Source organism: Argopecten irradians, chromosome 9 (assembly GCF_041381155.1).
Source record: "Argopecten irradians isolate NY chromosome 9, Ai_NY, whole genome shotgun sequence".
NCBI classification, from domain to species: Eukaryota; Metazoa; Mollusca; class Bivalvia; order Pectinida; family Pectinidae; genus Argopecten; species Argopecten irradians.
The window spans coordinates 118,672-133,812 of NC_091142.1; the positions used below are offsets into that span (position 1 = coordinate 118,672).

Genomic DNA, 15,141 nt, shown 5'->3' on the forward strand with positions numbered 1-15,141 from the left:
ACACCATCCATTTATTGATAATATAAGTGGAGATTCATTTCGCTTATTTTTTTTTTATTTAATTCTACCATTGTTCAGAATGTGTCTATTACGTTGTAGAATTAACAGTAAGTTTATAACTTTTGTGACTCTTCACTATTTTTCAGATCTCGTTTTACATTCTATTTGTAAATTTTTAAAGCCGTTCGGAATGGCTAGTGTGAAATATTAGGAATTATACTTGACCTACCTAAACCAACCGAACGAGAGTTCTTTGTGAGAAAAATAGAAATAAGGGCCATACCGCAAAATTAACCTCACACATAACAGTTTACTCCATACAAGGACCACCGCAAAACACTTAACCACTACGATTGGAAGTATAACTTCTTGGCGGGGTATTACATTTCGCAATAAACTTTTTGAAACTTATTCGAGTGGGTTTGTTTTCTCGAATTTACCTATGAAACATTTGAATCAGCAATTAATTTACATGAAAGGTTTGAATATGTTTAACCACACGATTTTGATAAATTTCGTGAGGTATTGAAAGTTCGCGAATTTTGATGGGTCATTCGCGAGTTTATCGAATTAGAAAGCCCGCAAATAATTTATTAACTTTACAGTATACAGTATATGGTTGTGGTATCGCGCCATTGAACCCTCTATGAAATTAGGGTCGGTAGACAATACCAATGTAGTTTGTAACTACTGCTCACATATGGTCAGCTTTGAACCTTTCAACAGGAGTAACCTGCTCGATTCATTGTAGCTAGCATATGCTCGATATTTTATTATTTTGAGTAGTTTATATCTTTATAGGGAATGACAGATTCACGTCCGCCCAAGGCGATTTTTATTTTCTTTAAGAAAATCTGATAAACATTTCTAATTTTCTTTATATCCGTGTACCGTTTAGGACTATATTGATTTGATAGACAATTTTTAAAAGTAGGTTCTTATCATAAACCAAAAAAAGAAATTCGTGAACTAAAAAAGACAATGCGCTTAATACTATAATTTTTGAATCACTCTGTTTGTCGCCAGAATCATCTCTGCGAGTTATAATGCTATCTTTTTATAAGAAATACGAACGTTGAATAAATATTCTTGTATTTTGTTGGCATTTGTCAATTATCACATTTGTTTAAATTTGCTTTCGAAGCTTGCGTTCATACTAAACATGTAAATAAGTAAAATGAAGATCGCTCATTTAGAATGGACCATGCCAAACAAAAACATTCAAGGCAATCAGAATTATGAAGATTATCATTGTGTGTGAATATGCAGTTATTCAACACATCGGTCTAATTATATGTTAGATCTCAATGTGAAACAAGGTTTTTATTATCCATGCTGTAATTCGATCTCCATTACCACGATAGTTATCTGCGGACAGGTCATCGCGTTTCGTCGAGGTTGACATTTATCAATAATATTCTCCCACATTGTAATCACTGCGATGTCATTTCATACGAAACTCTGTTTTTGCCACCACAATCTCATTTCGAACTCTTTCTCTGTCTTCTAATGAGCACAATGGATTTATCGTTACGGGACAATTAAGTCATCAAACACTAATCATGTTTCACCTTAACCAACATCGCCTATGAAGTGATGAAGGATACTATAAATATAGCCTCATTTACGATCCATTGCTGTCATTGAGGCAAGTTAGCAGTGACTGATGTCTTACGAAATGAGCTATTTTGGAGCATTTTAATATCATTAACTAATAAATTTTATAATTATTCGTTTTGTTATAAACAATATTGGACTAGTTTTTCTCTTTGACTTTGAGATATATAATTATATTTAAAAGAAACTATGCAAATAACATGATTTATTTACATTTTTCTGTCTAAATAATCTGTAAACTGTTTTTGCGGGGTTAACAATTTCGCGATCTTTTCTGTAATACTAATTCGCGAGGGAGTTATTTTCTATACAAAGTTTCTTATACCATGTTTTCATTGTATTCGTAGGTATTCAATTTAGCGGAAAGGAATATGGCCACCAATATATTGATAATTGAATCCATCGTGAACTGTACAGTAACTGTTTAGAAGAAATAATATAAGGCAAAAAATTCCCAGGATGCCAAGATAAGAATCGCCCTATGTTATTTTAACAAGAATGAAAGGATCACAAATCCTTAGCATAATCGTTGAAGACTATTTAGTACTATTATGGAATAAATATGTGTATTCTCAATGATATATTAAGATACATGGGTCATATATGTGAGTCGCCACTGGTGTATAGGTCGCCACTTTACTAATATGTTTATAATAACGAACATGTATTGATATACATATATATTGTATTCCCAGTCTAACTTGGTACGCTGCCGATATTTACAAACTTGTAATCACTATTTAATATATTTTCTCCGGTATCATATCCGTTACAAACTAATTTTGTTACAATTATATATCGTGCTATCTATAAGCATACTACTTCATAATAAATTAAAATTTACGCGAAGTGGGGTGATGGGCCTGGTGGTTTAACCATGATTAGTGCGTAGTATTTTATCTTTCGTGGCCTTTTAACTTTTGTCTTTTGTTGTGCATTCTAGGAATTCATCGACCACACTATACTAGCCCCTTTGTGAGTATAATCCAACCGGACAAGGAAAATTAAATTGAATTAATACTCACCATAGGGCCGAAAAAATTTAATTACTATTTACCGTATATAATACTGGATTATAATGGATATTTTGTGATTATATGTACTGACAGATTAGATTTGCGAGGTTACACTGCTATATTTTTTAAAAATATTCTTCCTACAACCAATCTATACTTTTTTATGTACATTTCGTGAACAAAAACGACGGGGTATATTGTCCCAATAGGTTTCAAGAATATACAAATAACAGTTTCGATTGTCACAAAAAATTTTCATCTTCATACTTATAAGTAGGATTAAAAGCTTAAAGAGATAACTTCGAGCTGAATCTATTGATATTTTTCTTAATTAGTAAAAATCCATTTATTGTTTCATTATAATGTCCACCTCGGACTAACAAGATTGGTACAATCACCTCTACTAAATGCGACACACATTCGAAAGAAGAAGCACATTCATGCTCTTGCCAAACTACGGTCCTCGTTAAAATTAAATATCAATATAATCAAGAAATTATTGAATTACGCTAAACACGCTAACCATGGAAAGGATTTACTTTGTACACTTTGTTTTATTAACCATTGTCATTAAACTTTCATCCTTAACCGCACGCGCGTCGAGGCCCATCAGAGATCTAGCTGGCTGGCGCTCTGGTTCCCATCCTCGTGCGACATTAGTTTCCCTCTTAGCCTCGGCATGGCCATATTTAATCAGCCTTAAGTCCCGCCTCTGACAAAGAATTGATACCGATAAACACCCTTTTCATCACAAGGACCCGTAGTGAGCGCAACTGGAAAGATTTAATGAGCAGAAAATTGATTGATAATTTCCCACGCATGCGCGCTCTACGTCTGTTCTTCTCGCCGTGTTAGCATAACAGGTCTGTGATTGGTTAAAGTATGGATGTAATCGAATGTGAATTTATAAAAATACAGTATGGCTATGCTAACTAAAATTTAAACAAGCTCGAATCGCCTAGAGAAGAAGACATATAGAAATGGATGTGGCGACTTTAACAGCCCAAACTATTATCCCTCTATTGAACATGATCACAGACTTGTTTCTGTTGGATTGAAAAGTAAGTGTCATACTTTGTAATAAATTCTTTTTTTAATAGATATTGTAATATGTACCCGCTTGACATTGAATAACAATTCAAGTTGGATACCCGACAAGTCATTTTAAAATACTTCAAACGAATGTGTCATGTCCAAAGATATTCGTTTTTACGATCATTGCATTATATGCCAACTTAAACATTTTAAATAACATTTAAGTTTGATAACATTCACTAGTCATTTGACATATATTTGAAATCGTAAATGTCATATCTTTTTTGTTTTATTGACAATACCATATTTATTGCAACAACATGTTACTCTGTACCTTATATTCCAGTATTACACTTCTTAATTAAGATTTCGAAATACGTACCATCATGTATCCCCTCAGATATATAATTAACAATAAGATCTGTGTTATTAAAACCTATATCTATGCTTTGAACCTAGCGTAAACTGTTCAGTTTCCCGTAGCTTTTGCTTTGAAGACATCCCGTTTGAATTCGACGCGATAATTATGTGGGAAATATATTTTTTAAATGGAATATATCAGATGATGTGTTTTTCATACCAGGAAATCAACATGATATTTTAAGTTTTTTGTGTGTTTTTTTAAAACAAAACCTCCATTTTGCACAAACTGATATCACTGTGTGTTACATTTCATTGAACAAATACTTTCTATCAAGGTATTTTAGTTTGATTCGAAGACATAAATCTCGATGCCTTTGGCGTATTGGTACTATTGGTATATATATCTCAATAATTTACAAATGATGCTCAAATAATGCCCTAATTCGTTTAACATATTCCTTTTGATAAGCCATACAATAATCTTAAAGGTATCTTTTTATTTCTTGACAAAACACTATTGATAATCATCTGTTTACTTGATTTCAACTGCTGTTAAAGCACCTTAAGAAACCATCGCAGCGCACACGACACCTTCTGTTGCGTAATTACAAAGCTGCATTATGTTAACCAATGCAGAAAGTTGAATTCACTGAAGCGAAACTTATATGTTAAGGTGCTTGATCAGACAATCATACATTCTTTGGTGCGTAAAGATTTGAATTATTAAAGTTAAAAAACTGATTTTAATCATCCTAGCCTTGCAAAATTCAAGAAATTCTTATACATAGTGAGCGTTAGAGAATTTTAAGCGCTTGCGCGTAATGTTATTACAGGCTTGAGACATCCACCTTAAAAATGGTTAGATCTTACCTTGCAGTTATTGTGTGAACAAAAACTAATAAAATTTATGAGTCGTTTATAAATGCCACTAGCTTTGCTTTTGTTCACCATTACGTAAGGAGGAACATGTGTAATGCAGTACCGGGTCAGATGTACAGAGATAATAAGTGTTGCACGAGTGCATGTGAAAATATACATTTATTAAATAGGGGATGAGATAGAGAGAGAGGGATAAGAGATAGAGCTGAGATATTTTAGATTTTTTTAATGTTGAGTTCCTTCGGTGGATTAATGATTGTGAAGCATACACGAACGATTCTAATTCATATCAAGTGAAACGGGATAGAGATTATTTTATAATAGTATGTTACTTTCTTATTTATTTACTTAATGTAATTATCTTATTAATTTGAAAACATACTCACAAAGATATATGCCAACAATGTATATTAATGATATGGTATCACTCGGAATGCACGTTAAATCCAGCCTAACAATGACATTGTTATAATGTTAACTTCACGAAATTAAATAACAGTATTATTAATCTCTATAATTTTCAAACTCTCTTTTGAGAGTAAATATTCTAAATAAATAATGCATCTCCGAATTACATTACTACAGCATTAATTCTAATGATTATCAATTTACAAATGAAAAGTAAAATAATTAAATATCAAATAGTGACTTTTTTTAATCAAACACATGTTAAACTTATTGGATATTAAATGGTAAAAGCACACAACCTGATATTATATGTTTCCTTTGGGAACAGGTATATTACAATCAAATACCATCTCATAATATATAAATTGTGGACTATCTTATTTAAATTAAATATGGCTTAAGTGGCATTTCAATGCTTGCATGCCATCAAATTACATGTAAATTACATAGTACATGAATCTATAAGGGGGCATTTTTAGGTATATATTCACTTCAAAAACCGAAAAACGAATACCTTACAAATTACAATTATAAAATATACTCTCAAAGTTACTGTGAAAAGATAAGTTAAATCTATGGATAGATATGATGTAGAGATATATTGAGCAAAATATCACATGTTTATCACACATTTAATAATTCTCAACTGGCAGTTTCATAAGCGTTCACCTACTGTTCGATTACCTTTTCAACTCTAATGATAAAAAACCTATTGAAATTGAAAGACGCTCAGCGTTATAGTTTTTTTTTTGTATTTTATTATGTTAAATTCAACCATTTGCTTTAATAAAAATTATGAATAATTTGAAAAGATAACAAATGTAAATCTAATGATATAAATAATGTTTTATGCAATTGAAATGCCATTTTACTTTAAATGGGCAATATGTATATATTAGCAATATAGATTTTAAAAAACCTTATTCATTAAAAAAAAGTGTATTATACACTTTCACTTAGATTCATGTAAGTGCACAATACAAAATATAAATATTGTAAAAAGGAAGTCTAGTCTAAATTAATATTTCGTTGACGCCAAAGTGTAATTATTATCAAAAAATAATCCAATTATAACTTTACAGTATTACTTTAACAAAATGTATTGATATAAGATGGGATACATATTTGTTGACAATCATTATCATAAGCGTATCCATAGAGCGTCTGTTGTCGATAATTTTAGTATAAAAATGTGACAATTCATATCAACATGAAATAATTTCCTTACGAATATATACTAATAAATAGACTACAGCAAATACTATATATCAAAGAAAACAATTTCAATACCAATATCTTGGTAATCAAATTACTTGAATCATGTCAATTGAGAAACAGTTTGGATAGTTTATATATCATTTAATGTATAATGATTGTTTGGACCTTAGACGATTATTTTTAAATTTTGGCCCGGAGCTATAGCTACCGTTGAAAGCTGGATAAAGTTTGTTAAAAATGCCATATTTATCATCGTATTCATTATCAAAATTGTCTCATTTTACACGTGTATGTTTTAAAATGTCTTATTTATCCTACTTCAAACGTAGCTCTATTAATATCATTATCTCCAATATACATAAATAACCATCCCATATTCCATAAATTTTTATAAAAGATAATTAAAATTATTAATGCTATCGATACCTATACGGACCGACACTAATCTCTATATAAAGTAGCGTGGAAATGATAAAAAATCTTTGACAGGGATGACAATTAACACATTCGGTTCGATGCCTACACAACAATAAGCATACGTACTTTATTCTTATTCTCATTTAATTAAAGACGTGGCAGGCTATGTGTGATATAAAGTTACTATATTATTGCCTATTATACACAGTACGGCCATTAAAAAAACTCCGTTTTTTTCTATATTTCTTTTTCTGCTCGATCTCGAACATGAGGCGAAAACCAGTATGAAATAGCACCTTTCATAATATACGGTCTACGGACGAAGATGTTTAATTCTGTAGCTCGATGTTTTAAAAAAAAAAAAAAATAAAAAACAACCAGATTTTATTACAATTATTAGGTGGACATCAATTTCAAGCTATAGTGCAAAACACATCTATAAATTTGATTTGATATTTTTTAATACGATCTATGAGTAAGACTGTGACATGGTAACATATATAATTACATTCATATTAGGATGGCTACCGACGGCTGTAAAAAATGAAACAAACAAAGTTTATCACTACAAATGTATTTCAAAGTAAGGATATATTTCTTCAATTTCAAATTTGAGTTTAAGCGATGTCTTTTGTACATACTCTAAAACCGGCAAAAAGAGCAATATGTTTAAATCAAGAGATTTCTAAATAATTATGAATTGAATAATTATGGTGTAAAATAATATTTGTTAGACAATTTATGTTTTATATAAAGGGAACAAGGTTTGAGATTTTAAGATTTAAAACGTTTTCATCACTTATCCTTTTGTAACGATTGTTTTTATTTGTTTGATATGCTTGAATGTAATTTAGTTTTCAGTCGTTCCGACGTCGTTAGTAACGAATAATATCGTAATTACTTTAAACCAACGTTTCATATTTTAGTTAAAACAACTGTTTTCATTTGTCTAAATGAAAAATGTCTTATACAATTTAGTTTTCAAAATGTTGATTTTTAAATGTAATTACATGATCGCACTGCTATTTTGTATACATTTTTATCTAGCTATTGAATTTGTGATAAAATGTAATTGACTCTGAAAATTAAAAAAAAATCAGCTCAATGAAGTATCTTGTAAGGATATACTACTGGTCCTAGTATATTCTGTTGGCATCAGGTTTTTTTCAAATGTTTTTTTAGTTTCATAACATATACATGTATGAGGATGTAATATTTTATTTTTGTTAAAGATGCTCCCCCCACCGCGACAGAGCATAAATGATATTCACCATTTGAACACTATTTGGTAGTTTAATCGTGTATAGATATGCCTAATTAACATTAAAAAAATACATAAAATATTTTATTTCACCCTTTGGTGCATGCGTAATCAGAAACTTCATTCCATACTAGGATATAGTACAACTGATTTTTTTTTCGGGATGCAATTAAATTATTTTTTCATATTTTTAACTTGAAGTAAAATGAGTAGCTCAAACTTTTCAATGTAGTAATGGTGTAAAGTATCTGTACACTTTTGTAACTGAAGCTAAAAAATACTAATTCGTCTGCTCCTGTTTTTGATGGTGAAAAAATACCATTTGTCAGCGGTGGAGCATCAACCAATTTATTGAATTAATTTAAAGATGGCCTTGTTTTTTGGATAACAATAAACCAACGATAAAATCCATGTGATGTGAAGCGTTTTTGTCTGATGTCATTGGAATTGTTTGAGCTAATTGTTTTGGTATTTTATTTACTAATTTCAAAATGTTAATAACTATGGCTATTTACCCAGATGAAAAACTAATTAGGATTAAAGTCTGTATTATCCGTAGAAGATTACAGGATGATATATAAATGTATTTATTATACCCGTTAGGAACTGAACTCGAGACCTCTGTCTAAACTAGTCTAGCGCTTAACTTGTTGTGTCTAAGAAAAGTTCTCATTTGCCAAGATTTACATAACGGCTTGTAGTCTAATATTGTTCTACGATTATAACATGAGGAATAGGACCATACCATGTCCCATGTATTTGTAAATAATTTTGTTAAATATATGTTATTGATTTCAAATTCGTTTAAAACGAAAAATTCCAATTTTTTTTTAAATGTGTATAATGTCACTTTCATCACTACATTAATTTTGAGGGTTAATGGTATGCAGGTAGGAATGTGCAATTGAATTCAATTAACAAAGGTAAAAAACCTTGTGAGTGAAAGCAATTTACGTAGGGCACTTTGCGTTCATTTAATGTTGATAAACGAGTAACAGTAACATCTCGAAACATAGAGGAAATACACCCAATGAATTAAACAGCAGTCTGAATCTCCATAAAAAGAAATGTTCGCGTTTGTTGACATCAATCGAGCGTTAACAAAAAGGAGAGGAAGGGTAGGATATACATTATTTACCAAATATAAAAAAATGAAGTTAGAAGTTCTGGCGGAGAGCCCATTGAGATAGTACCAGCTACATTATCAGTGAAGACCTCTCCTGGGGTTTTAACAGAGATGAATGATAATTAGCAAAACGTTGTTAATTATTCATGAGTACGCTGTGCAAGGCGATAGATAACCTGTCGCGTGCGTGGCGCGTGTACCCCAGGAGACCCGTAATAATAATCATAACAGATACAGAAAACGGTTACCTTTTATAGGAGGGACAGATATTTATCCTGAGCTAAGAATTTATCGGCTACGGTATCAAAGTACGCGTCATAAAATGAGCGATACCAACATCAAAAATCTGTACATCATGGAGAAAATAAAAAACCAGCATAAAGCTAATAGGGGTGTTTACGTATCTAAAGCTGCCGGAAATAACTTTCAAATCTCTCACAAAAATGACGCATATTTTGTTAAACATTACAAACATTATTTTGAATAAGGTATGAATTATTTGAATGTGTAAAAAGATTAAAAAAAAATAACAACATAATAAATTGTATTTTACCATCTGATACCGTAAAGCCAGGTATTTTCGCGGGGATGATATTTTAGCGATATCTCGGGTCATTGACGTAATCGTCAAATTTTGATCTATGGAATACTGAGAAATGGCTGATATAATGCTTAATGCCAGATTGCAATAATTCAAAAAACCGCTTAAATAACCCGTAATACGGTATCAATGTATTAAGCGTTATTTGTTTAATAATTTTTTAAATTAAAGTGAACAGTCGGGCAAGGATTGCTAAAGTCGGTAAAAATTGTGGGAATGCATCCAGTATAATTTTTAGACTGGTTTTCTTTGCCCGAATACTCACTTTAAACATTTTTGTTGAGGCTAGATTTCACTTTTTTTCTTGCAATACCATATCTAAAGTAAATATAAACTCATATGGTTTTAATGTTTCAATATTTCGCGACGTCCAATACAGAATATATTCAAGGTTAACTTTTGCGCTTAGGAACGTCATTGAAATTATAAATATTTTACACATTCTACTTCGTTCATTTAATTTAACACGCAAATAAAGCGATTATACGCCATCCGCAAAATTTATACTGCATTACAGTATACCATTAAAGAGTACCGAGGTTACATGACATATAGAAAACCAGACAGCTAAGTACATCATGAGCGATCACCTAAAATAAAAAACCTAAGCACTAAGGGAAAAGACAATATGACTAGCGTACGCTCTGAATGTCTCGATTACTTTTGATAGGATATCATAAAACAAGTCAATCTGACCGACACTAAAAAGGCAGAGAAAGACAGGCCTTTTTCATAATTAAAGTGTCGCACTATATTATCTATCACGTATACAGCCCTTTTTAACCGCTATATCTCCGTCATCTTCCGCGACTCCATTAAGTAACTGTATTGTCTGATTGGTTAATGAGGTGTGGCTGGGTACAGTTATAGTTCACATGGGTACTGTAGCTGATAAAATCATGAAAAGTTGAGTGATTTGTGCGATTACTGGTTTATTTTTACTAGTACCTTGTGTGATACTAAACGGAATGCTGTTTTTGAATTATCACAGTATCACTTGTTACATGTATTAGATTTGTTGTGATTAATGTATTCAACTTTTAAAACATGTCTATTTACTGTGTTCCGTCTTGCATGTCACAGAGTTAACTCCCTTACGGGTAGGTATCGATTGTTACGTCATTGTTTTCTGAACGCAATTCATGTTGTTTTCTCCGAAAAAAAATGACATTACACTCGCAAACAGATGACGTCACAATCAATACTTACCCGCAAGGGCAGATAACTATGCAATATGCAAATACAGAATAGCGGTTCATCGACTCCTAGAAATCTTAAATATGTTAATGAATTTCTTAACATTTCTCGAAAATTCGCTGATTTTATTGAAAACTCGAATATCGAAAAAAAAAACAAAGCACTCGCGACATTTAGATGTAATACAGATAATGGGCAAAATTTCTTTGAAAGGATAAAAATATATCGCAATCCTTACGTTTGGTAATAACTTGTGATATATATTATGTGTGTTATTAAATTCTCGTTTTAATCGTATCGCAATCTTCTTATTTTTTTCGTTTAAATATCAACACTTGAATTTTCGGATTTTGTTTATAAAAACGTCCATGATATTTTCATAATTTTATTTTAAAATAAAATAATGCATGCGTTCTTCAGAACATGTAATTATAATATATTACGAAGAAAAAGGGAATCAACGCATTTATTACGTCAAAAATGTCAACTCCTGCCTACACTATATATATGCCGTACAGTGATATTACCCTAGTCAGGATAAATATTCGATTACTATGGATTTCTATGCAAGAGATCTAAATACGAAGACAACACGTTAATTATTAACAATGGAAGGGTGTTTCTGATTCGGCTACACAACCATGGCCTTTACAAGGCAATAAAATGATGTGTCGTATCTTTCATGTTACTGTCCCGGGCTAAATGTCCCGATATGGTCGGTGATAAACTGGGTCCGGATGTGTAAGCATTGGAATTATGATGATACACCTGAATGCTATATGACCCTACGTGTAGAAATATACAGCGCATTACAACTGAAACACCGACAATAAATTCAGCTACGATAACGATCACATACAGCACTAATTCTACAGTGAATTATTCATAAATATTCTAGTTTTATTGTTTAAAGATGTGAAGTACAAGTTCGAATCAATTATGTTATCGCGGGGCTCTTGTAACAATTCTTGAATGATTTAGATATTAAAATAAAGCATCTATCTCACTAGTGTTAGTATTGTGCGTGCTTGTCTGCCAATTCAACCGTAACCGCAGTCGTCACACACCATCTGCTTCGCTAAATATAACAAAGCTTAATAACTAAATAAATGCCCTAATTGAGTACGACATTGCTATTTTATATCAACAATTGTCAGGATTTCTCAATTAATCGGACATTATAGACACAGGGTTAATTATTCGTGAGTGTATCAGTTTGAAGCTATAAAATTACATCTGGCCAATGAGTTGTTTTATTTACCAATTGTTCAATTATGCCATATATGGAAATATTATAAGGTGAGGCAATGCCGGAAAAAGAACAGAAAACTCGTAGACCAAAAGTAACTGCTTACAATATATCTGAAACTCGTAACTTAGGAGGGGAGGGTTGTAGTTGAGCTGATGGCAGAATATTAGCTCTTTTCAAGAAAACTTTTTTTTATCAGTTAAATTTTGTTGAAATTAAACTGCAGACATCAGTCATCTTTACCGTTGACCTTCATGAAACCAGTAGCAATGGCATTTATTAACCGTTTACATGTAACGTATAAACACTTGTTTGTTTAAGATACATATTTTCGATGATGCATTTATACTTTAAATCGATATATGTATTGATATTTTGAGATGTCCTTGATGTTTTGGTCATATTTTGCATTTCGGGAGCATTTCAATGTTAAAACTCACATTGCGCAATTTCTTGTAAGCCTTGTTTGATGGAAAGAAATAGGCCCATGGTTAATTAAACATTGCTTATTTTCATCTATCAAATAAGTCAGAATATCTAAAAATGTTTTTCGTAAAAGAATTGTATTTATTTCTACCTCCGTTGCATAATTCATTTATAATGTCGTAACTGTTATAAACATATACAACTGGACAACGTAGCACAAAGAAAAAACATTCTAAGAATAAATCATAAATCATAAATGCATAAAATCGTTACGATTGGTGACATTGTATGCACATACCCTATGCATTAAAATGCTTCGAAACGAAAAAAAAAAAAAAAAAAAAAAATGAACGTGTTTGTGTTCATGTACTGTAAATGTACATATGCTAACATTTATCATATTTAAGCATAATGATCCGTTTGTCCAAAGGCTGGTTAGCTTGAGTGAATTTTAGTGAAATTTTCTTTTCTCGTTTGCTGCAAAATCTGTGATCATATCTTCATTAAAATCAGTACATGGGTAAAGAATAGAGTTCATACGAATCTTGTCAAATTTTGTAAAGATTGAATCACAAGAAATGATTTTACCTTGATTTCAAAATTGCCGTTGAAGTGCGTTAAGCTAATCACCTGTTGAACAATGGGACTAATGCTCACCAATGCATCATTGCATGAACGCGCCCGAAAAGATATTTGCGGTAAAATTAAATTTCGCCAAAATAAGTAAGTTATGAATATAATAAATGAATATCTATTTAGGTATTGGAAAATCTCTACGTCCAGCTAACAGGTTTTAACAAATGACATTGTTTTATTGCAGTGCATTTTTCCAGTCCCCGATGGGACAATGGGTATGGAGTGTATGCCCCAGTACCGTCCACCCGTAATGAACTGTAAGGCCCTGTCGGACATCTCCAACAGAATCTACCCATCAGCTTCATCACAACAACGTCCCGCAGGCTTTTACTTCACACAAGAAGATCTAGACTTCGTCTTGTTTGGTTATTATCCGATAAACACCTGTAATGGCACACCTGCACATGCGCTAAGCGGACTTAAAGTGGGAGAGATTAGTCATGGTAAGTAAAATAAAGGTTTCCTGATTAGTGTCATGGTTATGGAATTTTCGTGGGGCGATCACATGACCACAAACATGATTACTTTCCATTAAATAACGACTAAAAAGTTTAAAAAGATGGTTTATTGTAATAACTGAAACTTAGTTTCCTCGATTAGGTAGAAAATTGCCAAATATTTGACCAAATAAATAACAAGCGATAAGGAAAACGTAAAATGAAATGAGTGCCGAAGGAATAAAGCTGGATAAGCAGTGTCCAATACTTTGGACAAATTTGGTTTCATTACATGTATATTACATGTATATAATTATTATGTTACATTTCAAATAATATATCTGCTACTATATGTTAACGTTGAACATTCAGACATTTATTTGTACACGACATGATCGAGTGAAATGACCAATATATAAAAAGAAACAAAAATTGAAGGCTAATGTTTTTATATTTAGTTTACACTTTTTCTATTCGATGAAATATGTTCAATGACGATGCTAACATTATCAAAATGTAATTGTTGTGTTTAAAATAACGTCCTATATTTGACATTCGACATTTTGTTTGTAAACTGCTTTGAAGCAATGGAAATTTTTGCAAAAAAAAAACAAAAACAAAAAACAAAAAAACAGATAACTTTATCAAATATTAAATATGTTGCATAGAAATGGATTTAATGTTAATTTCCCAAATGCACCATTCAGTCATTTTTAATGAGAATTGGTATCTCACATCGATATCTTCAATGTTCAAGAAAACAAACCCTAATACATATGGTCTTATGTTTAATTCACGTCACTTGATAAAACAATGGAAACATCTCTACATCATTATTTATTTTATAACCTTCTTACAATACAAAATCTGTTTATCAACAATATTCCAATACCTTGTTTCTGGATAATTAATGTACTCTCAGAACTGTTCTCGAAAGCCTTGAGGCTAGTCCGTTACGTCATAAAATATCCTCGCGTGCTTTTATGAATCTCCAACGGTGGAGAGGGGATTGAATGAGCAGTGTATTCATAATGTATGACGTCCTTAAAGCTTTTGTTTAGTCTTATGAGGTATAAATTTGTATAATCTGATTATTTTTCGTTGATGATAAAGATGTATCTTACCTGCCCTTGTGTTAAACCCCGAGAACAATTAGACGCTGTCGATCAGATAGCACGTGGCACTTAAAATAGTTACTCATATCTTTAAAGTTTGTAAAGGTACTTTTATGAAACAGACTGTAAATTAATAGTTA

The 15,141-nt window shown here is 31.5% G+C and overlaps 1 pseudogene; it reads left to right on the top strand.

Annotated features, from left to right (window-relative positions):
- LOC138331073 (PR domain zinc finger protein 14-like) overlaps positions 1-15,141 on the top strand; it is a 47,587-nt pseudogene that overhangs the window by 5,146 nt on the left and 27,300 nt on the right.